The sequence below is a fragment of the Cavia porcellus genome, unplaced genomic scaffold, assembly GCF_034190915.1.
Source record: "Cavia porcellus strain 051 isolate PalLab524CR breed Dunkin Hartley unplaced genomic scaffold, mCavPor4.1 scaffold_9, whole genome shotgun sequence".
NCBI lineage: Eukaryota > Metazoa > Chordata > Mammalia > Rodentia > Caviidae > Cavia > Cavia porcellus.
In genome coordinates this window covers 22,844,893-22,870,933 of record NW_026947492.1, presented here as the reverse complement: position 1 = coordinate 22,870,933, position 26,041 = coordinate 22,844,893, and the positions used below count along the sequence as shown (strand labels likewise).

General features: G+C 49.7%; 1 protein-coding gene across 2 annotated transcripts in view; it reads left to right on the top strand.

Annotated features, from left to right (window-relative positions):
- The first annotated feature begins 17,870 nt into the window (after positions 1 to 17,870).
- The window catches only part of Kcnj1 (potassium inwardly rectifying channel subfamily J member 1), a 28,440-nt gene continuing 20,269 nt past the window's right edge, over positions 17,871 to 26,041 (top strand). Inside the window, exon 1 of one of the 2 annotated variants that reach the window (XM_063256058.1) lies at positions 17,871 to 18,088. The gene's annotated coding sequence lies outside the window, so the exon portion shown is untranslated. The remainder of the gene's footprint in view (positions 18,089 to 26,041) is intronic. The other variant, XM_013155374.2, reaches the window with a different exon arrangement.

Below are 26,041 nucleotides of genomic sequence, written 5' to 3'. Positions count from 1 at the left end.
CCCCCTGTCTCCGCGCTGGTTCGTTGTATGTTGGTCTAACATTCTGGGAAGGAGGTGCCAGATTCTTAGATTTCCCAGTCCTGGAAGAGGCCTTGGTGGAGCACAGTGCTGAGGCCCCGCTGTCGGGACGCGCTGTCCGGTGGGCTCCGGGTGAAGCGTGGTGTCTGTGTGTCCCTCTCCGCTGGTGGGTTGATGTGTAACAGATTTCACATACAGCTAATTCCTACCAGACTTACAAGTCAGGCTTGTGGGGGTGCCACCCAGGCCACGGTGAAAGATCCTGAGCTCACTGCGTCTCACCGGGGTCCACACTGAGAAGGCCGAGAAACTTGCCCAGAGATGGACGTCCAGAGATGATCCCAGAGACTGCAGCGCCCCTAAAGAAGCAGCAGTGAGGCTTCCTCCTTCCCTCCCCTCCCCTCCCCTCCCCTCCCCTCCCCTCCCCTCCCCTCCCCTCCCCTCCCCTCCCCTTCCCTTTTTTCTCTTCCCTTTTTATTCCATTCAGGCTACAAGCCTTTGCATAGGTGCCACTCACACCCAGGGCCCCTCATGCACACCCACCCAGGTCTGTGCTAAGCCAGTCAAGGAGAAAAAAATCTCAAGTGGACGCAGCAGTTACCTCCCGCAGCTGGCTTTGCCACAGAACGCAGTGACCTGGGAAACAGTGCTTTCAGGGATGAGCCCTGGGCCAGGGACAGAAGAGCTGGGTCCAGTGCTGTGTGCACACATGAAACACATGAAAGTGGTCTTCTGGTTCTGACTGGCTGTTGGGGGAAATCCAGGGTCATCTCTCTCCTTTGCCCAAATATCCCAGAAAGCACAGGCGGGGTGCAGCTTGCCAATTGTGAAGCTACTCCTGCAGCTCTGGAAGGTGCTAAGCGTGTCTTTTATTCTCTGAAAATTGATGAGGAAGTGTGAGAAAGCAACAGAGAATTTATGCGCATTGTCGCTGTTAATTAGTGTGCAAACCTCCTCCCCTGTCCCCTTTTATCTGTTTTTCTTACCTTCTTTCATGGAGCGGGAGATGAATTCACAATTAAAGTTTTCTCTTTAGAACATGACACAGGAAATTATTTTTTCCCTATTTATAGCAGTTCTCTTTGCATTTGTGAAGCTGGTAATGTCTCATAAATATTTCCTGCCAGATAAAATATTAATTAAAAGAGTTCGTTGAATTATATTTTGAAACCCTAACTAAATCTCTCCTAAGACAAATATTTTAAGTACTTTTTTATCATGTCAGAAGAATTTCTCGTACACTATTCGTGTATGTTAGTAAGTTCATCTAGAAAGAGCAGTATCTTTCAATCAATTGTCTGATTTCTCAGCTTTACAAATATCACATGACTGGTATCCAGGTAAAAAACAAATCATTGCCTACACTGTTGAATCCATTCTAGATTGTATTGTTTCTTCGCAGCCTGAAGTTAGTGTTTCTGTCTCCTGTAGTTTTTTTTTTAATACAACCTACAAACCACTCCTATTCAATTGGTGAATATTGGCTATTTATACATCAGTTCCTCCTTAATATCAAATACAAAATTCCAGAATTACATGAATCAGCAGTTTTAAGTTATGTGCCACTCGGAGGTGCGAGATGGAACCCCACATCTGCTTCCTCTGTCCAGGCTCATGAGTCACCCATTTATCAAGTACATCTGCTGCCCACCTGCTGACCACTGGGAAGCCCTCTAGACTATCAGCTCGGCTGGTGTATTACGCTCAAATAATCCTTACTTTATTTAATAATGGGTCAAAAGTCCAAGAATAGTCGTGTTGGCTATTCAGCTGTGTCACAGAAAAGCTGTAGAGTACTTCCTTTAGGTAAAAAGATGAAAGTTCTAAAATTAATAGAGAAATAAAACATCTTATCCTGAGTTCTATCTCATGCAGTAAGAATGAAACTTTGTCTGGAAAATTATGGAAAAAAAATGTAATTTGTGCTAATTTTGCTGTCACACCTCAGACAAAATTTATGACTGAAGCATGAGGTCAGTGCTCAGGCTGGAAAAGACATCAGACTTGTGTTCATACACGCTAGAAAAAACAGCATATGTAGAGTCTGATGCCATCTTGGCTTCCAGTGTTCACTGGAATGTTCTCCCTGGGTAAGGAAGAGCAATTCAAATATTTTATATGCAGAAACTCTCAGCTGATGAAAGCCTGCTGTGTTTGGGATGTGTGATGGTTGCTGTGACAGAAGCTGAAGCGCGTAGGGTCAACTGTGATCAGAACTGCCTCCTGTCTAATTGGGAAGGCCTGCGTCTGTGCAGGCGAGTCAGCAGAATAATTAACAACGGTGGGGATTTAAGGGGTGGCGGTGTGGAATCCACGAGAAAGATAACAGAGCTTGGAGAAAGGAGCTGGGGAAGACTTCAGCCTGGCTGCTGGCAGCTGAGCCAGGGCTGGGGCCAGGAGAGGCATATAAAGACAAGAAGGCAGGGACAGGGCTCAGCAGGCTCCCCAGGTTACTGGAAGCAATGGGGTGCTGCTTGGGTTGGGATTAGGGGAGGCTGAGTGGTGATGACAGTGTCTGTCATCAATTGAGTGCCTGCTAGGTGTTTCTCATAAGTTACGGTAATTTTCTTAACACCCATGTGAGGGAAGTCCCCGGCCAGCCTGGTGGCTTCTCACTGCTACAGTTATTACTAAGTGAATCTCGGAGTTTTCATCACAACCCAGTTTTGTTGTATTCCAAAATCATATTTCCAATCATGAAGGACTCAGGTGTGTCCCTCTCAAACTCAGTACCTCTGTATGGGACTTTGTTTGGAGTCAGGGCCTTTAGAGAAGTGGTTCAGTTCAAAGGAAGCCATTAGCGTGACTGATGCTCATGTCAGAAGAGGACTTGCAGACCCAAAAGGGACGGCAGGCATGTTCAGGCACAAAGAAAGACCATGCCAGGACCCAGGAGGAAGTGGCCACTTAAAGTCAGAGCAGAGGTCTCGGAAAATCCAGGCCCACCAACCCCTTGATCCTGGGCTACAGCCTCCAGGACGGAAAGGAAGAAATCTGTTGTTCAGTTCCCAGTCTGCAGCATCCTTTAGCTCCCTCATCCTGGCAAGTAGATCGCTAAGCTTGAAGCCTCCCCCAAGGACCTGGGACCCGGCTCCGGAGCGGGCCTTTGTTCTGCAGATGGGAGGTAATTCCTATAGATTTCTAGTTTGGGGAGAACTAGAAAAGTCACCGCAGAGGAAGTCTCCCAGAATCAGGGACCTAGCAAATGATCAACAAATAAAGGTGGCTGAGGCCTAGGGACGGGAAAAATGACAAGATCACCCAGAGCTCACCTCTGAGTACCGCAGCCTGGCGGTCAGGGCCCATTGAGTCCTACCGGGTGCGGTCCTGCCATGAGGCAGAGACTAGCCCTCCATGCCTTCTCATGCAACTTTCATAAGGAAGGCTGTGAGTGCCCATTCCATGGCACTCTTGGACACGTGAAAGATGGCCCCTCTAAGAAAAAGAATTTTGCATTTTGAGTGGCTTTTATTTGAATTGGTGCAATGGCTGGTGGCAACTGGACTGCACAGTGTGCTGTTAGAGGCCAGCAGAGTGCTGGAGGCTGGGCCCTGGTGCCTGCCCCAGGTGGTGACAGGGCTGCGGAAGAGCAGGGGAGGAGCTCAAACCCAGGAGGCAACACCCACCGGGGTGCGGCGCAGCCTGGCAGCAACAGCGCCACCCCTGGCCACTCAGAAGAAAGGAAGCTTGAGGAGAATCTTCCCTCAAGAAGATCCCGCGGGATACATCCGCATGCAGGGGTCTGGGGGGAGGAGGCAGGCACCCTCTAAAGGCACACACAGGAAAGAACTCACAGAACCCAGGGCCTGGGGGTCTGGGGGAGTAGGTCTGGGTGGCCTGGAGCTGGCCTGGCCAGAGCTCCTCTGAGTCTCCTGGGACCCGGGGGTTCCTTTGCAGATACCCTGAGCCTGACTCCACATTACAGCTCTGATAGGTGACCCGTGTCTCTGCTTCACCTGTCACATGCCAGTTTCTTGGGCAAGGACCTTGTTTAAAATCCCACAGTTCCTAGTGTCTGGCATCCTGCCCTTGACCTGTGAACGTTTGCTGAACGCACCCAGCACTGGTGCGGCGGGTAAGGGAATCGGGAGGGGTAGGCGGCTGGAAAAGAGAGCTCCGAGTTTGGTTTTGGACGCTTTTCAGCTACCTAAAGGCTGGGGGGGGGGGTGTCTGAGAAGAGGCAGGAGTGGTTGCCTGGGGGGAGGAGGTACAGATGTGGGGTGCCATCTACAGAAGGGAGACGGAAACTCAGAAACAATTACTTGGAGAACGGTGGGAACACAGGGAAGAGCAGGCGCTGAGGACCTTGCCCAAGTCCAGGGAGAATCAGGAGGAGGAAATGCAACGGGAGAGGGAGGCGTGGCCAGGTCAGCGGAGGGTCGCAGGACCGGGGTGGCACCTCTGTGCCGACAGGATCGAGGCAGGAAAATCAGAGCTATTGATCAGCGTAGCAGGAGGCCAGGGCTATGAAATGCAGCTCCAGAAAAGCCAAGGAGAATAGGGGTGGTGGGAGGGCTCCCAAGGGATTAGGTGAGCCAGAGGTAATTTCTTTGCATCTAGTGTTCACCTCCGGAAAACAAGCAGGCAGTCGGGAAGACAGGTGATTACTTGGGTCTGAGGTCCCCATCTGTCCCCTGAGGGTCTCGCATTCCCTCGCCTTTGTACAACATCACGTGGACTACAGCACCAGGTAGCTCAGGCTGCCGGGCCAGGGAGGGGCGGGGACCGGGCTCGGGGGTCACCGCCGCACAGCGCCCTCTGGAGGCCGCGTCTCGCGCTGCAGCGGGTTACAGCTCAACCTCTGGTCCGCGCTCAACCTCCAGAGACTGCCCTACGGGGCCGAGGGACACTTTCCTTCCCATTCTGTGAAAGAGGTGACTTGGAGAGGAAAGAAGGTGGATAATATGAATTTCTTCCTAATCTCATTAATAAAAACTTCCATTCTGTTTGGTGGAAAACTCCACAGAAACGCTGACGAGCAAATAGTTGCTCAGCGCTGTTTCCGCCAGGGGCCAATTGCGCCACCTAGTGGACGAAGGGATTCTACACCCCAAGAAGATTCTACACCCATTCGTTTTGGTGGTTGGTTTTTGTTTTATTAAATTCACCTATGCGTGTATTAATTTGAAATGGAAGCATTAAGATATTTTCTTCCTTCTCCAGATCTTCAGAGATCATTGCTTTCTTTTCTCTTGGCTACTCGTTCTCCTTGATTTTGCCTCGCCTCTAAGACATGCTTATAGTACTTGTAGTTGATTTTAGAGATTACCGTTTAGCTGCTGTTCACCATGAAGATGGAAACTTAGCCCTCCTTCCTTCGTCGTCCCAACCACGCCCTTGTGCCATTCCCGTTTCTTGTTCAGCTATATCACGATGTTGGTTGTATACGCTCAGTTTGAATATTATGTATAAAATCCTCTCCCTAGCTGATTTGTGCAGAAAATTTCTCATTTCCTTGTCTTTTGGTTCTTTAATGTCTTTTTATTTTTGCGTTTTTGTCCCAACTCTGTTTTTTGGGAGTGTACTGGGAATTGAACTCAGGACCTTGCACTTGCCAGGCAGGTGCTGTGCCTCTGAGCTGTATTCCTGGCCCTCTGTCCCAATTCGTTCTTCAAGGCTTCTACTGAGTGCTTTGTTTTTACTCTCACATTTTAATTTCCAGGAGCCTTTTGTCTTTTTTCTTTATTGTCTGAATGCCCATTTTGGTGGCACCCTTTCTGTTAAAGTTTGCATCTCCTGAAGTTTGGTCCACCCAGGGTGCTGCTCGGGGAACAGGTATTTTGCTGTTTTTCCCCAGGCGGCTGGGGTCACTGAGAGGAAGTCTGGGCTGTTGAGGGGACTTGTCAGGGGCCCTGTAGGATGCTCTGGTCCAGCTGTCTGGTGGTTGGTGCCCCAGTACTAGACTTTCCTTTTAGAATAGGAGAATTCCTCAAAAGGACTCTTTTCAGGCTCTTCCAGGGAGGTGGAGTCCTGGCCACCACCAACCTTCAGGAATCAAGGGAGAGGAAGCTGGGCATCTTGCTGCCTGGCACAGATGTGTCTGCTTTGTCCCCCTCTGCCTGGGGTATGACAAGCCCATCCTTTTTGGTGCTGGTGCTGTGTGTCTCTCACTCCAGGGTCTTTTGCTTCCTTCTCTCCAGAGACAAGACCACTGACCTTCTGCCGGGAAGGCCTGGGAGAAGTTTCCTCCCTGGGCTAAGTCAAGAGAGGGGTCCAGATCCTCAGTGATAGTTTTTCCTTAGTGGACTCTCAACCCATCTGCTTCGCTCGTCCCCTCTGCCCCACATGGACAGGCCACAGGCCCCTGTGTCTCCTGGGATCCAGAAGCATCGGTTGTGGGGGATTTTTCTGCCATGCTCCGGTTTGGGTCTGGACTATCCTTGGAGCCTTGTGTTAAAGGCTGGGTGTGCAGCTCGGTGCTATGGGAGGTGAGGGAATCTCTGGGGTGGGAAGTGTTCAGGCCACTGGAGACGTGCTCTTGATGACGACTGTGGAGCCAACCCTTCCCTTGTTCTCCACCCTTTGCGCCCCACCTGTGATGTGAATGGCTTTACTCTGCAGTATACTTCACCAGCTGTGCTGCCTCCCCACTGGCCCCAAAGCCAGGCACCCATGGACGGCACCCACCACAGCCGGGAGCCCGTTCTTTTCCTGTTCCTTATCCCAGATAACTAACAGTAGTGAGAAGCTGACAGACACCACGAAACAGCTTTCGAAATGTCATTATTGTCTCCTCTCCAGATCTGCTTACCCTCTGCCTTTTTAAAAGTTGCCACCTGCTCCCCACATTATCATTTTGTTCTGGACCCCACAAAAACCCTGAATACAGCCTTAGTGCAAACCTTGGGCTTCTGTTTGCAAAGCTCTTGGTACTAGGTGAGGGTTCTCCAGGGCTGTCGTGATGAGTATTCAGATGCATTTCTTTCCCTCACTGCCTTTACCCTGAGGTCCTTTAATCATTTTAAAATCATCTATTCTGCAAACATTTTTCGATCCCCTCCTGTCCAGCAAGACCTACAGTGATGGACCAGGCCACGCTCCCTGCCTCTGTAAGGATGCCTGCCATGTGTGACAGCAGACAAATAAATAGGTTTATACGCTTCTATAAAATGGGGGCACGGCTAAAAGTGGTGGTGGGGTGGGGTGTTACTGTGGGGGTCAGACTGGCTGTTTTCCAAGAGATCCCAGGGCCGACAGAGCCTATGTACTAAGGTCTTCTTCTAAGTTCAGACACCCGATCGGCAGCACAGCCATCCAACTCCACTAATTATGATCTCACTTTCTGATGTTTAGATAAAAATGCTAATTTGTGAATTAATACCCAGCCAACTTTGTAACCGTGCTGTGCTGGAAACTGGAACATGCATGATGGTTTGATCAGCACATCTCCTCCTGCAGAGAGTGAACTGGATGGAGCCGAATCAGGATGGGACGTTGCTGGGTGAACCTGGAGCCCAGCCGCCAAGGGTGTGGATTGCGGGTAGCTGCCTGCTTAATGTCCCTGGCCATTGAAAAAGTGGAAGGAGTCCACTGAATGAGGCAGGACCTCCCTGGAAAGTACTTAGTTCTCAGTATACCCTGGGCTGATTTTCTCTTTTATTTTTCAGATACATCGCTTCACTGTTCGCATGAGGACTCAGAGAGGATGAGCTTCTTCTAAAGAGATTCAGACTCCCCTACTCAGCCAGACCCCGGGGTGCTCGCGTCTCCAGACCCTTGGCCAGGAGCGATTTGCCTGGGGGGCAGTGTCACTGTCTAGAGCGAGGTGCCCCCACCTGTGTGAGAGTGAACACAACTGCAAGAGGTGGAAGAGTCACACGGGGGACCCGAGGATCTCCAGAGGGTCACAGACAGAGACCACCTAGCTTCCCTCTGGGCCCTGTTCCCGAGTCACCTTCCCTGGAGAATGTCACAGTCATCAGTCCTGAAACCAGGTCCCAAAGCTGTGGGTAAAAGAGGTTAACAGGGAATCTTCCTCCTCTGCCGAGCGCCCCAGGATGGGGCTCATGCTTCCTGCTCAGTGAGCCAGGGAGGTCGGTGAGGTGGGTGGTGGGCTGCACACATGTGCGGGTGGGGGACATAGAAACCGGGCATGCTCTATGTCACTTCTGTTTCAAGACACCAGTGCATCGGAGGGAAAGGACAAGTTTATTAACCGGACAGTGAGTCACGAAGCCGAAGACAACCTCCCAGCCGCTGCTTTTCCTTGAGTGCAGGGTCACAGAATAACTATGCCCAGCAAAGGGCCAAAGGGAGGCACCACGGTGACGGTCTTGGATTCCAGCTTTGCTTTAGTGAAGAGTCCTCTGTTGGCGGGCTCCTGCCTCAGGGTAGGAGTGATGACCCCCATGCTGGCACGCAAGCCCCACTCATCCATCTTCTCAGCTCCACAGAGCCCCTTCTACCCACTACCTCCGTTTCCCACCCCCATGTGGTTTCTGGGGTCCCTGGAGTCCAGAGTGTACCCCAGTGGGTGGGTGCCAGGGGCCCGTGCTGAATGCATGGACAGGTCAGTGCCTGGTGACCGCCGACTTTAGTGCTATATGGAGTCATGGGAAGGATGTGCACAGAGTGTGTAGCAGTTGTGAGACGCCTTTACACATTGCTGTGTGAGGTCGAATTTGTCAGGTTTTCAAACCTAGAGCTGAAACTCAGAAAGGTTATGCAATGACCCCAGGTCGTCCTGCTATGAAGTCGCAAAGTCAGACCTTGAGCCCAGAGCTCTGACTCTGAGGTCAGTGTTTTTCCTCCTGTCCAGGCTCCCTGGGGCTCATTTCGACCTTTATTGTCCCACACGTTTCCTACCACTGATGAAACCTCTTGGGGGACCCGGTTCCCCGGGGCTGCCTCTGGTGAGACAGTGGGGGGAGGCCCTGGAGGGGGACCACTGAGACCTGCTGCTCCTGACGGCTCCCCAGTAATGGGAGAAGGCCTGGTTCTGTGGTCCTGGACACAAGGCTGTCCCCAGCATCAGCACGAGGGAAGCTTTGGGCACTGTAGAGGGAGGAGGTCACAGGGCAGACTTTTCACTGCAGCTAATGTGGCCAAAGGAACATCACCTTCAAGGTCATCGGGCTGGCCAGCGTGTTTGTTCCTTGTCATCGCAGATGCTGGCAGTTTCCAGCGTCGGGGCTTGTGTGCTGGCGTCACGAAGCTGCCTGAGTGCATGTGCGTGCCTGGGCAGGCCTGCCCGTGCCCGTGCCCTTCTCTCGCCATCTGCCTGCCCGCTCACCAGGCATGTAGGGTGGCCAGCTGGGACTGTGTGAACTTTTTCGTCTTGACTTCTGATTTTATGGGCACCTGTGTGAGACAACTGAGAATCTGGAACAAAGTGTCTGCAGAGATGGAAAAGTCTAGAAGAAACCCACAGGCCAGCGCTGCTGCAATGCAGAGGGAAAGACCTTGTGAGCCCTTTTTGTAGCTTCCTGGATGTCCGCTGTGGAATTTTCTGGCCCCAGGGCCAGCTCCCCAACCCTAGGCCTCTCCCTGAAACAGAGGATGTCTAGAGGGCCCTGCTGAGGACCAGCTGAGAGGTGGCCCTGCCGGAGCCCCTGGTCACTGGGGTCACAGCCACAGCGAAGGTCATGAGCAACCTGCCTTACCCTGGTCTATGCTTAGCCTCAGGAGTGGAGGCCTCTCAGTTCTGCCCATAGCCAGATATCCACTGCTGTGGGTCTCCGTGCTGGCAAGGCCACCCTGGTCAGTCTTTAGCAACCAGAAACCTGAACAGAGAGCAGCACTGTGCTGTCAGCTCTGTGTCCATGAATCCTGCACCCAGAGTCTGCATCCATGAATCTGTCTTACTTTTCTTGCTGCTGAGACAAAACACCTGATACCCCAAGTTAAAGGAGGACTTGTTTATTTGACTGGCAGTTTGCGGAGGTTTTAGCCTTGAGTTGCCTGGCTCCATGGCAGGGTGGTATGGTACAGGGATATTGCAGAGGAGAAACAGTTCATACAGCAAAGCAGCAAAGTAGCCAGTAGCAGGTGACAAGTGACAACAGAAACCCTCCTTCTGTCCCTTATATTTCTAGCCAAGTTACCTGTCCTAAAGGCTGGTAGCCGGGGAGGACCTTCCCATTACCCACATCCAGAACTGCGCCAAGCCAACCAGCAGACTGATTTAGTAACCACGTACCTTTAATCCCAGCCTCACACACTCTAGATCCAGTCACCTCTGAAAAGCCTCACCTGCATGAGGATTTGGGGGACACAAAGCCGTAACACTAACACACTGCAAGTTGAATCATTTTAAAAAATTACATCTATGCTGAACATGGACTGATGTTTCTTGTCAACAATCTCTGAATGATGTGCTGTAAAAACTATGCAGTCCTTACATTGCGTTTGGTATTCTAAGTCATCTAGAGATGATTTAAAGTGTACAGGAGGGTAGGTGTAAACTTCATGCAGATGTCAAACCGTCTTATTTAAGGGACTCGGGAAACCTGGATTTTCATGTCTGAGGGTCCCTGGAACCAGTCCTTAGTGGGCATGAAGGAACAACAGTATAAAGAACCCTCGCATGTCATGGCGGCCCCCACGGAAGTCACAGTGTGCTTTGTGGATATGGCAGCACCACAGGGCAACAGCGGGAGAAAAAGGAACCAAGTGCAAGATGTCCCATGACAGTGCGGCAGCTGATGGCTGGACCTTGAGCACCAGCTGGTGACCTTGGAAATTTTCTTTGGTGGTGGCTCTTTGCAGGGAAGCAGGAATCTGGTTTTACAAGAAAAAAAGAGAAAATATACTTTTGGTCTGTTCTCTCTCCCCTCTTCTGCCCTTCCTTCCTTCCTTCCTTCCTTTCTTCCTTCCTTCCTTCCTTCCTTCCCTCTTTCTTTCTTTGGATTGGCATCACTCTTTGCAGCACTGAAACTCTAGAAACTTTGCAGGACACAGTCTTGGACTAGCAAATAAACCATGCAAGTGCAGGCTGACGGATATGTGGACTATTCAGCATTTGTAAATAAAGCAAAATAAAATAGAAATCACTTCTAACTTGAAATGAGCACCCTGTTAGTAGGAGTGTAATATCCGGAATGGGGTAGAGATGTCCCTGGGCTGGTGGGAGTGAAACCCTGGAGTGCTGGCCCTGCAGGCCGATGTTAAGATGACGCTAGGCAGGCTACACTGTTCAGGTGGCTGTGGAGGGTGAAGCAGAGAGACTGTGGGTAGACCAGAAGTAATTTCTAAACTCTGTTTCAAAGCAGGGAGTTTGTGAAGCTGTGAATCTCTGTTTCCATTCTATAAAGACGCTGCCTGGGGAGATGCCTGTGGAAGGTTTTGTGAATACCAGTCTGGCATCTAGCTATGAAAACCACTGGAACAGCTAACATCACAGAGGTATAGAGAGAGCACGGCTGCTTCTTGGATGGCTTCTTGGAGGGCTTGCAAGGCTCCTCTAGGAGCTGATCTTGCTAAGCCTGCTGCTTCATCTCTAAAATGAGAATTTCAAAAATAACTCTCCGTCTCCTTCCCAGGCATAAGAGGCCCAGATAAAAGAATAGCAATAAGGTGCCTGTGAACTGCAGGATGGGAAATAGTCCATCATGTCTACCTAGGGATCTCATGCGGCTGCACTTCTGATGAGAAAGTTTACCATAGGGCAGTCCCTTAGCAGGGAAGTTAGTGCAGAAACAGAACAAAGAGCCCGGGCATCCTGACTCTGTTCTCTCGGGAACCCCAGCCATGTGAAAGTTTTCCTGCTGGGGCAGACCTTTGAGGACTTGCAGGGCTAACAGCTCACGGAAAACCCAGAGGTTGGCCCTCTAGAAGAGCCACAGCGGTGTTCGATCAATCTCCAAGGCTGGCGACTGGAAAAATACTGTTGCTGCTTTGTACTGGGGGAGTGCTCAGTTTGGGGGACCTGATGGGTGCTTTGTAATCTCTCCAGGGTTTCTGAGAGGCAAGATGACCTCAGGGCACAGCTGAGGGATGGCGTCTCTTTCAGGAAAGCCTGGCAGGGAGGGAATGAGGCCAAGCGTGCAGCCTCCTGGCACCTGCGATCCCTTGTTGACTCTCGGACTGTCACGAGTGGCCGGGCTCAATGAATGCCATGTCACGGCTCTGTGTGTGTGAGGACTGGGGGTGCGGGATGTGTTCCCACCAGTCCTAGGGGAGGTAAAATTTCCTAGGTGTCAGAAATGTACTAGAGGTGTCAAAATAGGGGCGCTCTCTGTAAATGTGAGCTCTGGGTACACCGGAGCGAAATGCCTCAAGATAGAAAATCAAAGAAAGGAAGGGAAATGGTGAGCAGGTCTATGGAAAGACACACTGCCCTGGCACCCCAGGTGTCTGTCGCTTCCCCAGAGAAATGCAGCAGGGCCATGTGGCACGATCTCAGCGGACAAATCCCGCGTCTGCCCTCTCCGCTCTTTTCCCGCACCGTCTATCAGCGTGTGTTCCACTGAACCAGCGTCTCTTGCCTTGTGCCCTCTAATTCCCCCCTCTGGCCTCTGGGTCTTCACCCGCTCCTCACCTTCCATGGCCATCTCCTCTGCTCCTACCTGCCTGGGCTGCCCGGCCTGCAGTGACCCTCTAAGAAGCTTCCTAAATGTTTCCAGGAAGAAGCTTCGTCTTCTTCCAGGCATTTGTAACACCAAACTCCCGAAGGGCAGGAACCGTGTTTCATTCATTTCTGTAGCTTGTGAAGTTGCTGGGTTTTACTTAGGAAGGCTCTCAACAAGCTTTGGACTGCAATCACCAGACACCTCCTTCCTTCATTCGATTGTATCCTATTTTTTCTTTTTTGCACTGCTGGAGATTGAACCCAGGGCCTTGTGCATGCTAGGCAAGAGGTCTAACACGGAGCTACAACCACAGGCTTCTGTTTCTTGCATGTTTTTTTTTTTTTCTCTCTCTTTCTTTCTTCCTTCTTTTTCTTCCTTTCTGATAGCGGGGACCGAACTCATGACCTTGTGCTTGCCAGGCAGGCGCTTGTGCCACTGAGCTAAATCCCCAGCCCTGCATGTGCTTTCTTAAGACTTTAAGAACTGGGAATTGCATATAATAACAATATTTTTTGCTTCTCATCACATCAATGGATTTTCTAACTTAGCTCACATATTCAGATTTTACTTCACTATTTTACCAGATCCTGGCTCTTAAGAAAATCAAACCTTAAAGATGAAAGGAGCTATTCCTGCAGAGTCCCTCTGTCTGGTCCGACTTAGGAGCTGGGAGGCCTGTGGGGTGATGTGTTCTGCTCACAGTGCAATCTCCACGGCTCCTTCCTAAAGCAGAGAAGAGGCCCTCATCAGAGGCTTGTTGTCTAGAGAGGCCTGGGATCACTAATGTCTCGATGCTTAGAGGAAATAACTATTTCAACTCAGTCTTGCATGTCCAAGTAACTTGTTTAGCAAAATGCATGAGCCCGTGGTGATGGAAAGTCACCTTTCAATAAGCCTAATGATGCAAACAAGCTGATTCTTCCCACCTGACTGCAGACACACGTGGGCCTCCATGGAACTTTTCTGTGCCACTCTGTAAGACTCTTTCCCTCAAAGGCAGAGGTAAGGAGAGGAAAATATTTTCCACCAGAAAAAAAAATCGCAGCCACGGGGTTCCAATGCTGAACGCTAGCCCTGTCTCTAGGAAAGGGCGCTAACGCAGGCACTGTTCAGTTAGCAAGGCTGAGTGGCAGGCAGAGGGGTGAGATGCCCCAAGCCCGACTTCCTGTGCTCTCCAGCATGTGCTGTTCCCTTCGCCTTAGCTATGTTTAAAGAGCTCAAATTCATCCTGGCACAGCTCAGACCCCGTGCTGGGGAACCAGGTTTCTGTAAGGACTTTCAGCCGCTTTTCCTGTCTTCCTGACTGCTTTCCTCCTCTCTTTGGAGAGCATGGCCCTGGACCTTTGCAGGCTTCTTCCTCTCAGGCCTTGGGTTCAGCTTTTCTCTTGTCATTTGTTTTCCAGCTTCCTAAACTTTCAAAAAGTATCTTGATTGGTGTTATTTCTTTTCACCTTTGGGCTTTTAACCTTACCGTTTCATCCAATCTTTATTGAAAAGTAAAACCAAGTATTTATTTCACTATATTAGTACATGCTATCTTACTATGCTATACTGTATAACTGTTTTTGGTAGCTGACGCTATGTAGTTGAGGCTGGGTTTGAACTCACTATGTAGTCCAGGTTGACCTTGAGCTCACAGAAATTCTCCTGCCTCAGCCTCCTGAGTGCTGCCCATACCCATGCCCATGCCTGGTGCTCAATTGTATTATTCTCTTGAGAAGTTTTCAAATGTCTTCCTTTACCCCTACAATGATGAGCTAAAGGGTATGCATAGCTGGGGATATAGCTCAGTGGCATAAAGCACCTGTCTGGCAAGTGTGAAGTTGTGGGTTTGATTCTCAGTACAAAACAAAACAAAACAAAGGTTTGCATAGACTATGTATGATACCACAAAGTCTACAGTTTAATATGCTTTTTAACTAACTAGAGCAGAGATAGACTCAAACCTTCCTTCCAGAACATTCTATCCACTTAGTAGATAATTGTCTTCATGAAGCAAGGTAGATGCCTGCTCATCAGCGCTAAGCCTGAATTTGCACACTGGCTTGATGACACACAGAAATTGCCAGAAGCAAGTTATTTTTTTTCACCTCTTTGCTTGTAGATTGATTACAATCGTGCATATCACAGAGGTTCTAAGGCGAACACCGATGGTGCACGCTGTGTCCTAGCAGAGAGTGTGAGCTTACTGCCTCTGAGTGTCTCCCCTTCCTTTTTCTGGCCAGGAGAACTTGCCTCAGCAGCTTTCCCTGGGCTGGTTGCTCTTGCCTGGGCCATGCAAACACACCTCCTACCCCTCCATCCCAGAATTTGGTCCTACTTTGCAAATTCCTGCCTGCTTTCCCTGCCATCTGTTCTGTACCCACTCCAGGCTCTCGACCCTCAGAACCCGTCCTGCTCTGTCCTTCATTGCATGAAGAGGAGTGAATGTCCTCCTTCCCCTGCATCAGACTGGCACCTCTGGACACCTTTGGTTTACCCAAATGGCTCCTCTTGGAATATCAGTCATGGATAAGACAATAATTTCAAATTTCTTTAAGAAAAAAACCACTCTTTTGACTTTGATGTTTGCTCAGACACGGAGGAGGGAGCTAGAGTGATACATGAAAATACTATCCCTTCAGGCAGTCCAGTGTGGCTGGACAGCACGGAAGACCAGGACAGAGCAGGACACGGACAGCCTCCCTCCTCACCCTGACACCAGCTGCTAGATGATGAGGGCGAAGGCTTTTTCTCTGACCATCAAGGTAGTAAAACAGCAAATGTGTGCTCTGTAAAGACAGCGTAAAGAACAGACCAAGCCCTGGCTCTGCTGGGTTTATGGAAGCTGCAGTGTTCCACCAGGTCAAAGGTCTTCATTTCCTCATTATCACTAAGTTTTGTGGATCTGAAAGAATACATCATCTTCCCTCCCTGTTGCTTAGCAGCAGCCCATTTCTCATTCTCGGCACATGCAAAGGAGTCCAGTTTTGAAGATGGGAAGAAAAGGGTCGGGGACAGTGGGAAGATCCCTACCTGGTTGGCATAGTAACCAGACATTTTAGTGTGATTGTGCTAAGAGGGACCTGCCTTGCACATGAATGAGGTGGCGATAAGGACATTTACTTTCCTCATTGAGGGGTTATTCTGTACTGTCTGTGAGAGGTAATGTTTACCTGTAAAAGAGGCGTGTGTGTGTGTGTGTGTGTGTGTGTGTGTGTGTGTGTGTTTGCACTGCCACAGTCATCTGCTGGGTAATTCAGAAGAGTGAAAGACACCCACAACTAACGCTGATGAGGACACACAACATCTTTCTCCTGGGGCCACTGCTCTGGACATTGGATCCTGAAATTCCTTTCCCGAGATACCCTGAAGGACCCCAGGGTCTCTTCTGCCAAACTCTGAGGGTTCCATCTTTTGTAAACATCCCAGTGTGCCAGTCCACCTTTCCTAAGATGCAGACACCAGGATGGGATCAAAAGTGCAAAGATTCTATTAGGGAAAATAGAATGAGAGTAAACCAGGGGAAGCCAGGAGACAAACCTCGGGGGAAAGAGAGAGGAGGGCAGCTTGGAGGGAGTGTCTTAGACAGCCCGGAGTCCCTGGATGGCTCTAAGTGGCCATGCAGGAGTCCTCCAGCCAAGATCACCCTGAGAGGAGCCCACTTCTCAAGCAGCCTCCTTAGCTTCCTCTCCACTTAGTCAGCTCAGCATGCAGCAGCCAGGTGAGTCTGGAGATCTGCAGGGTGCATGCCGTACCTCCAGGGCCAGACCCTGCAGTGGGCTTCTTGGAGTCAGGGGGCCGAACGTGGTGTTTGTGAGCAGCCCATGGGAGAGCTGGGAGAGCTGGGAAGGTGAGCAGAGAATCTCACAGAAGTGGGCTGAGAAAGGAAGGAATGGCCCTGGAGACCGGAAGCACGGATGGTGTTCCCAAGGAGACCGCGGAGGGACGTGGAAGTTTATCCACAGCGTGAGCCTTGTGTCTCTTGTGCTGCTGCTTCCTTCCATTGAGGCCTTGCTGTCCCCTGGTGAGGATCTCTTGCAACCAAATTTCACATGGGAAATGCTACCCTAAACGGTTTTACTTACCCCTCTGTTTCATTCTGTTTGTGCTGCTATGACAGAATCTGTGAGGATGGGTTATTTATAAACAACAGAAATTTATTTCTCACAGTTCAAGAGGCTGAAAAGTCCAAGATCAAGGGAATGCAGAATTGGCGTTTGGTTGTCTGGTGAGTGCCTGGTCTCTCCCTGGAAGACGGAGCCATGATGCTGTGTATGCAGAAGAAGACAACAGTACAGAAGCGAGAGGAGGAGGCTGTGTCCTCACAGAAGACAGCGGCCACCCAGCCTTGTCACAAGGACCCTACATCGTCTGTGGGCTCTGCTTTCAGGACTTCATCGCTGTGTGAAAGCTTCACCTCTTAATCTATCACAAGACTGTAGCAACCTACCATGCTCTGTTTTGCTTCTCCGTGACACTCGGCCCTCCTTTGAAGTGTTTGAAATTAGAATTTTCTTCTCCCATGTAATTTTGCATCAGTGTTCATGGTGCCCACTCTGCAAATACTGTAGCAGCAGAGTCCCTGGCTTGTGGTTTCCGTGTTACTGCTGGTTGCATCTCTCTCCTGCTCTTCCCTCCGGGGGAAGGCGCGCATCTCCTCTGACTATGCCCTTGGCCTGCTCACGTTCTCTGGTGCAGGGATGGCTCAGTAGCAAGACTTCTGTGAGGGAGTGGTGGTTCCTCGAAGATAGGATGACTTGGAGGAACACCAGGAAGAGATCAACTCTGAGGGCACCAGAGATGAGAAACCTCTCAGTAGGAGCCTTGGGCAGATGAATATGGGGGTGGAATACACTGAGCATTGCAATAGCGTTTACTCAGTGGCAGGTACAATAGCAGACTTCTTTCCACTGCAAGCTTCTGAGGGCAGGGAGGAAGCTAGGTGACCATGCTCTGGTGACACAGGTGATGGGTGGAGCAAGGTTTCAGCTCTGGTCTGTCTACGGCACAATCTGTGTTAGAAAGCTCTATGTTGTCTTTTTGCCAGAGCACCCAATGAAGGGTCAAAGGAAGGGCAGGTCAGTTTGACCTTCTAGGGTGAGTGACCAAGTAGGGGAGCTCTGAATGGGCTCCTCGAGGACCCCGACTACTCACCTTGGAGCACCTAGCCTCCTGCGTACATGTGCTCAACGCCACGCATTTGATTTGGAGACCATCACGCACACATATTGGCCTTCCAGTTCCAAGTCATGGCTCTCCGTAAACAGTCTTTCTTAATTAGCCCAGGCAGCTCAACACCTTTGGTGTATCAAGCCCATTTAACCGCCACGCCTACTCTTGTTAGATCCGGTTATAAAGTAAACTATGTTCTTTGGGAGCTGTTGCATACAGATGAGTCCGCAGCCGGTCTGAGCTGACCCATAGACATAAAAACCAACAAGGTCCCAAGTAGCTTTGCCGGGGTTACCCAAAGTCTTGGATAAAGGTGCAAGGACTCGAACATGTCAAGGACCTGGCTGCTTCCTTGGGGACCAAGAAAATGAGGTTTTGTCTCCACATTTGCTCTGGCAATCCATGAGGTAAGGGGAGAAATGTCCCATTGTCTCTGCAGAAAAAAAAAAAAAAAAGGATTTAATTCTTGTGAAAACCTAGCCCTCTTTCCCCATTTCAAACCTAGATAGACTTGTCCACCCACTCCCAACGGACAAAAGTGTGGTTTTAATTCATGCACAGAGTGCTTTTGACCTGCTGGTTACCCGTGGATTACTGGCTGGGAGCTTTATCCTGTCTTCCTGGGGCCATTGCACAGCTTTGGAGCTGGGAGGAGGCTGAGGTCTTTGGTTGTGATGTTCTTAGTTTCAAAGTCTCCTCCCAGCTGGAGGGATGTGGGTACCACATCTATGGGTGATGGCATTTTTTCAACCGGTGCAAGACATCAGTGGGACCATCCTGAGACTTCCCCCTTGTAACATAGAGAGTAACAGTGTTGGTGAGTCTGTCACAGAAAGAGCAAGCACGTTAGTAAGGCATGTTGTCACCTCTCAGTGCCCTCCGTTTATTTCCTCACACAGCTCTATATGGAATCTTGCACCACTTTGAGTAATGCAAGTTGGATTTTTCAGCATTTGTTGAGCTCTGGAAACAGTACTTTGTGACAGTGACGTCTCTGCTTCCCTCTGCTCAGACATGGTGGGGTCCCTTCACGCAACTCTGTCTCACAGATTCTGGGAGAGCTGCTCACAAGGAGCGCTCATTTGCAGTTGCCAACCTTTAGAAAAGACAGGATTTCCCTCATTTTAGCTGGGTATAGAAAGTGGGGTGCTTTTGTGTTGGTGAAGCTGCCCAGTGCCCGTGCATCCCTTCAGTCTCGGGCTTGGCTGTGCTGTCTTCCTCTGGACTGATGTGTGTGAGTGGGCACCACCAAGCCCTGCTTCCAACAGCAGTGGGGTGAGGGTATCTAGGTAAGCATGGACCGTCAGCAAAGGCTTGTTTTTTCTTTTCTTTCTTTCTTTTTTGGTGTGTTTTCTTTGAATTTCCTTCTGCAGAAGGAAGTACATGAGATTAGATTAGGCACAAGACTGAACTTACAAAGCAGCTGAGTATACGGATCACCCATGAAGAACTTGTGCTGCTGGTGGCTTTTGATTTTAAACATTCTGATATAAGATGCGTGGGATGATCAAACGTGTTCTGCTCTGTAGAAGCGAGACTCAAGCTCTTCCATGCATGGCTCTTTCCTTTTCTTATTGAAGCATTTTTGGTGCTTGGTTACAAATCTGCTCTAGATCTTTTCATAGCTTGGTGATTCTACCAGGATTCAGCTGTGACTCACAGGGCTGGCCTCTTCCTTGCCCCGTGGCTTCCATAGATTGAAGGCTTCCTAATTCTGTCTCATACGGCTCTCTCTGTAACTGCTGCTAGGTCTCAGCAGTTTGACTCTGTGTTGAGTTCACATTTAATTCCCCTTTGCTCTACAATGTAAGATGCTATTGATGGCTGTTGTTCTTCAATTTTATCTGTCTCCTTAATGCTAACGTTATACATACAGCTTTTTTCTTCATTTATCTTTCAGAAGGTTGTAATAAACAAAGTCACGATGTTCTGGGGAGTTTGCCGGTCCCAGGGAAACTCCTGAATGACCCGGTAATTGTTTATATTTCCAGCTGTGCTTTGCTGTGGTGCCTTGGCAAGGACGGTCTAGAGGGTGTCGCACAAAGAGATGCCATGCTGATCAGGGACTGCCATGCTGCGGAGTAGCCATGTTAAGTGCATGGGGCCATACATTGGATAGAAGACTTCATGGTGGCATAGTCTTAAGATTCCTGAAAAGGCAGGGTGGTACCTGGTGAGGGCAGGAGAAAGAAAATTCCAGAACAAGGGAATGTCATGATAAAACTATATAGGCGTGTGGAACAGCCTGGCACATACAGGACATGCATGTGAAGCCTGAGCTGCCGAGACTAGCAAAGGGAATGAGGAGAGAAGGTGTATGGGACAAGAGTAGCTGTAGATGACAGCAATGATGATGTAGATGATGGCTCTGTCTGTGATGCTGTAGAGCTTGGCAGTGTCTGGGAGACAGTGGGAGCTGTGGTGAGACCTTGTTACACTGCGGAAAGATTGCTTTGCTAAATGCAAGGCGAGTGGAGTGGGGTAAAGGTCATTGCCGTGGATGCAGGAGGGAGATGTAAAGAGGAAGAAGACTCAAGATCCACTGCTGATTGGCTGTGGGAGGAGACAGGTGGGATGAAAAGGAGCCAAAGGCCCCGAGGTCCACATGGGTGTATGCTTCACATGGCAAACAGTGCTTTTTTATCCTTAATCCAGCCTCAAAGAAATGAGGTGCTGGGCTCCTCTTCTTTCTTCACCACTGAAAAGCACATGTGAGACTTCTGCACAGTGAAAGTGTCACAGCCAGTGTCTCCTTTCCCCTGGGTGCTTAGGTCTCAAGGGAGGCATCCACTTGGATCTATAGACAACGGTCTTTATGAGCCTCTGCTAAACCCAATGGCCACCCCTAGGAGAAAGGGCAAAAGTGTGTTGTTGCTGGAGCTGGGGATTTAGCTCAGTGGCATAAACGCCTTCCTTGCAAAGACACAGTCATCAGTTCGATCCCTAGAGTGTCGTTGTTTATTGTGGTATTGTAAAGTTACGACGCTGTCAGGAATAGGAATGTCAATACGGAGAGTCCGTGGCCTTTTTAACTGCTACTGTGCTTACTATTCTTTGCCCATTGTACCTACTACTTCAACTGAGTCTGACAGTGCGCTGAGTCTGTCCTGGGACTCATTCCTAAGAGTAGCTGCCCTTCTCAGTCCCCTTGCACAGAGAGGTAAGGAGGACCTGAGTGATGTCTCCCAAGTTCCCTCCTCTGGGCGCCTGGAGCATGATGGTGCTGGTCAGGTGTGCTGGGCATGGGAACGAGGCTGGTGCCCCTAGGACTGCTGTCTCAGGCCCCATGTGACCTCAGGGGCTGAGGGTGCCAGGGTCTCGAGACCCAGGACACTCCTTCAACATACCTTATTTGAGAAGCGCTGGGCCATGTTCAGAGCCAGAACGTGGCAGAGCTGGGATTTAGACTAAGATCCCACCTTAGCTTTTGGAAAGCCCAAGAGGAAGACTGTGGGTTGTGCTGCTAACCTATATCCCCACCAAGTGAGTTCAAGTGCAGAAATCATTTTGGGCCAAAGCTAATTGAAGGTCATTGGGAAGAACCATCAGTTTGAACAGCTTTTGCTTTGGACACTTGTTTTCTCATTGCCCCACATCAGCTGGGCATTTCAGAGAATGATGGCCAGCCTGAGTGGAGGGAAAGCAGGAAGGGTTGGGGAGCTTCGTTCTAGGCCCAGCTGTGCCTTTGCCCATGAGATCATCCCCACCTTACAGATTCAGCGGGGCGTCCCCAAGCTGCCTGTGCTCAGCTTGCCATGAAGGATCTGCAGAGAAGGTGCTGTGCATCCTTGCCATTGCCTTGTTGGATGCTTCCAGCAAATAGGAAAATGGAGAATGTCCTAAACTCCTCGATCCTTTCAAAACAAATAGCAGAAAGCAGCCAAGGATGGCACAGGGGACAGTCACTTCCAAAGGACCGAGAATCTGAAGCTGTTCTTCCTCAAGCATTGCTTCTCAAAACCTTTCCTAGGGGGCTCATCTGGCAAATACAAAACATCCAGTGTCATTCTACTAAAAAGCAGAGCACCGAGACACTAATTGCAATTAGGCATTGACTTTACCTCACCCATTGCGTGAAGGAAGAACTCAAGAGCTCATAGGAGGACAATGAGATGCTCAAAGGACCCAGGACAAATGCTAATCTGTATTGTCCCAGCAATGCTTTAGATTGATAATTTTCTCATCCAAAAATGTCATTATTTTCCTGAATCTGTTTCCCTAGGACACCACAGAGTCATCTTGGTCTGTGTGATCTGCCCCGTGCCGTGTTCTGCGGATGGGGTGCTTAGTAAGTTTGCACTGTAGACAGATGCATGTAGCCTGCGTATGTTTCTAGGACAAGATTCTTTTGAATACTCTGAAATGCAAGTCAGAAGTTTCCATTCAGTGAGAATTTTCCAATGCGCACGCCTCTCCCTCTCCTTCCATTGCCCAAATGCCCATGTTTCTTGGCTCGGGGCCAGGAGTCGTATTCACTGGGGTATAGCAGTGCGCCGCTTTATCCTCAGGGAATCATAGTGGGAAACAGCAGGTTAATATGGTCACTGCAGAATTAGAACAACCACTGCTCTCTCAGGTGATTACCCTTAAGGGAAGTCCCACGGTTCATTGCCCTTGATTAAATTCTTGGGAGCTTGCTGGCTCTCTCCAGATCTGCCGTTTGTCCTTCAAGAGCTGGACAAAGTTTGTCAACTGCAAATAACTGTTAGCTTCTCACGGGAAAAGTCTGCATGAAATTTGGCCCCTAGGAGTTTGAGTCTGTTGATGAGATATGCAGAGAGATGAGTGATTCTAGGTCCATGCTTGGAGGTCCAACTATTTCAGAGTATTCTAATACTATTAGTATTCTATTACTATTGGAGGGTTAGACCACTGATGAATTATGCATAGACTAGGGGAAGTGTGAGTCAGTTTCAGAGATAAGGCACAGGCATGGTCATAGGATCACCTCTGAGGACCATTGGGAAGTCCACATGGAGCTGGCTTGTGTGAAATGTGAAGACAGTCCCTGCATGACAGAAGTTTTCCATCTTACAGTGTTATGGCCTGTACCTAGACTCCCCCCTGCTCCGAAGCCTTGTGTGGTCACAGGGAGATTTTTCGAGGACTTGTCGCTTGTAGCCTACTGCTTGCTGCTTTGTGACTGCTTGTTTTCTGCCTGTACTGCTTTGCTATGGACCGTTTATGCCCAGCGTCGCCCCTCTGCCAGGCCACCCTGTCTTGGAGCCAGCCCGCTATGAACTGAAACCTGTGCAAATTGTGAGCTGCAATAAACCTTTCCTCCTTTACCTTTGGGTGTTGGGTATTTGTCTCAGCAACAGGAAAGTAACTAAGACACAGAGAGAGCTCAAGCATGATGTGATGGTAGGCACCAGGGATCTTATGTGGCCCATCGGAAAACTGACCAAGCATACACTAAATGACTTGGCTCGGAACCCCAGTCTGTTTGCAGGGCAGCCCCAGTGGATGGGGCGATTTAGGAGAGAAGGCTTATCTTCTTTCTTGACTATTCTGTTCTCTTGACAGGAGAAGAGAAGGGACTTTATGAGAAATCCTAATTCAAAATGCTCTCCCAGAGTGGGTCCAGAAAGTTAGAGTTTGCAGCTGCTACACTCCTTACCTTGTCTAAACCCTCTGGGTGCAAGCTTTAAGGCTGCCCCATCCAGCCAGTGCAGGTGCACATGGCTGTTGAGAGACAGGGGCAAAGTTCACTGAAGAGAGAGGGTGTTTTGGGGTGGAGAGAGGCATACGTGGAGGTTTCACTCACCTTCCTGCTAATGCACGCCTTCCTTTGCTGAGTGTGGCACAGCTCCGGTGGTGTTGGCAGATATGAATTTCCACAGACAAGTGGAATCCTAAGTACAGATGCCACTCTGCTTAGGATGGGCTATTGTCCTGATCAACCTGCCAGAAATTGAAGGTGCATGTAATACAGCTAATCGACTGAGTATCTCAGCCACGCTATTCACTGGAGCACATGAATTGTTCCCCTGGTGACCTTCAGCTGGTTGTCACTGCCCAGGCTCAGGAGTGAGTGTCCTACTGTGTGTGGGTCACCAAGGGAAAGGTCAAAACTTAGAGTTCTCTGGACAAGCATCACTTTTGAGCCAAGCAGCAGAAAATTTAAAAATCCTCAGCACAACCTTGTGAGCCGGTCCTGTCTGTATCAGCGGTGAGGATGGGAGAGTCCTCAGGAGGAAGGGGCCCATCCAGGGGGCACTAAAGCAGTGAGTGCAGAGTCCCCACACTCAGAGCATGAGGAGGGCGGGATCCTTCCCATGAGGCTGAAATGGGTCCTCATTGGAGGAGGCTGGCAAGGGCTGGGAGCTGGAACTGCTTTCTTTTTAAAAATTTTATGAACACATGTCTGCTGTACATCATGGCCACGGTCATTGTGGGGAGTTGGTACATGTACTTAATTATCTTAATTTTCCCATCCTCTTCTTGTTCCATTTTTCCCCTCTCCCTCTATTTCTTGGTCCCTTTTCCATTTGCAAAAGATCTAGTTCCCTGTTTCCTGTCATCTATTTTTATTTTGCTCTTTAATTGTTTATATTTTGGGTTCCTTATATAGGAGAACTTATGTGTTATTTAGGCTTGTGTGTCTGATTTGTTTTTTTTTAATATTATGGTCTCACGATGCATCCATTTTCTACAAATGACTCAAATTTACCTTTCTTTATGGTAGAGTCGTGCTCCCTTTGTGTACTGAAGCCGTATTTTCATTACCTGTTCTTCTATAGATGGACCACTTACAACATCATCTACTATGAACTGTGCCGCCAGAGGCACAAGTGGGCATGGAACCCTGTGCTATGTGTCTCTAACTCTTTTGGAAAGATCCCCAGCAGGGGAATAACTGGGGCAAGTGAACTTTCTAGCTTTAGTTTTGGGGGAATCTCCATACAGATTTCCGTAGTGGTCGTGCTAGTTTACTTTCCGACCAACAATAAAGATGGGTGCAAAGATTGCGATATGAATAGGAATTGGTTGCTCATCCCTCCTGCTGATGACACAACACCGTCTTGAAACCTTGCCTGGGAGGGTTTGGTTCACTCTCAGGTGCACAGAGGTGCATTTCCTAGAGAGGTGGAAATGAGCTGGAGGACTTGTTTTTTTCGTGAATCTATCATCTGCAACGTGTTCTTGGTGGAGTTGTGGGAGGCCACCACAGGCAGAGAAGGGATTAGTGCTTTTGGAAGTCTTGTCACAAAACCTTGTCTCGGTCCTGTGTTCATGCACCTAGAGTTGAGTCCCCAGTCAGCTCCTTAACCCCTGAATGTGGGTGAGTCCTGGGTTTCAGTGACATGGGATTTAAGCTTCAGCCAGGAGCAGTCCCTGAGGGATATTACTCTAAATATATCTTTTTAGGGTGTCTGAATCTACCGCATAAAGGAACCTGAGATTGGTTATCAGGCTCAAATTTCTGGACTGGGTGTATAGTACAGTGATAGAGAGGTTGACTGGGCCTGTGAGAGGTGCTGGGTTCTGCTCCTAACACACACACACACACACACACACACACACACACACACGGAACACCCTCTGTATTCTTTTACACCCAAGGTCCCAGGAACATTGCACTGCTCAAAGATCTCCCCACTGGCACTGTTTGTAATGCTCCAGTGCATGCTTCTGCATGGTACATGGACCCTAGCTCTGCTGGTCTCATCCTCCATCTTGGTGACCACAGGCACTGCATGGGAAGCAGGCTTACCAGCCCTCACAGCACCCCACTCCAGGAAGAGCTGTAGGAGAAGCTGGTGATGCTGGAGTCCCTGCCTTTGATGCTTAACCATGTGGGTGAGAAGGGCCCAGGGACACCCACAGTCAGACCGCAGGTGGGCTAATTTCCAAACACATCCACAGTCAACACAGCGTGTCATCATCAGTGATTAATCGGTGATTAGAGACCACACGGTGAGATCCCTCTCTGGGTGAACAGGAGGCTAAACACCTGACAGAGAGATGCTGGCTCTGTCTCTGTGTGGTTGACATCTCTTGACCCAGAATAAATAACAATAACCTTCTGCACTGTTGCATAGCATGTTTTTCTTTCCATTGTGTCTAGGCAGACCTGAGCCATGCAGACCCCACCTCTCAGGCAGAGAAACCACGGCAGCAGAGCTGAGGCCACGCCACAGTCACAGGACCGACTGGAGGAGGGTGTGTGGCGCCTTCCTCTGTGGCGTGCCTGGGTTTCGAAGTCACCCTGGCCCTCAATTTGCCAAGCAGCTCTGGACCAGTTTTTCTTCCTTTTGCTCCCTCTGCATCCTGTGGGCCTTTCGGGGCCACCCTGCTTCCAGCCCACTTGGCCCACGATTCAGGCTATAAAGACCCTCACCACGGCAGAGGGCTAA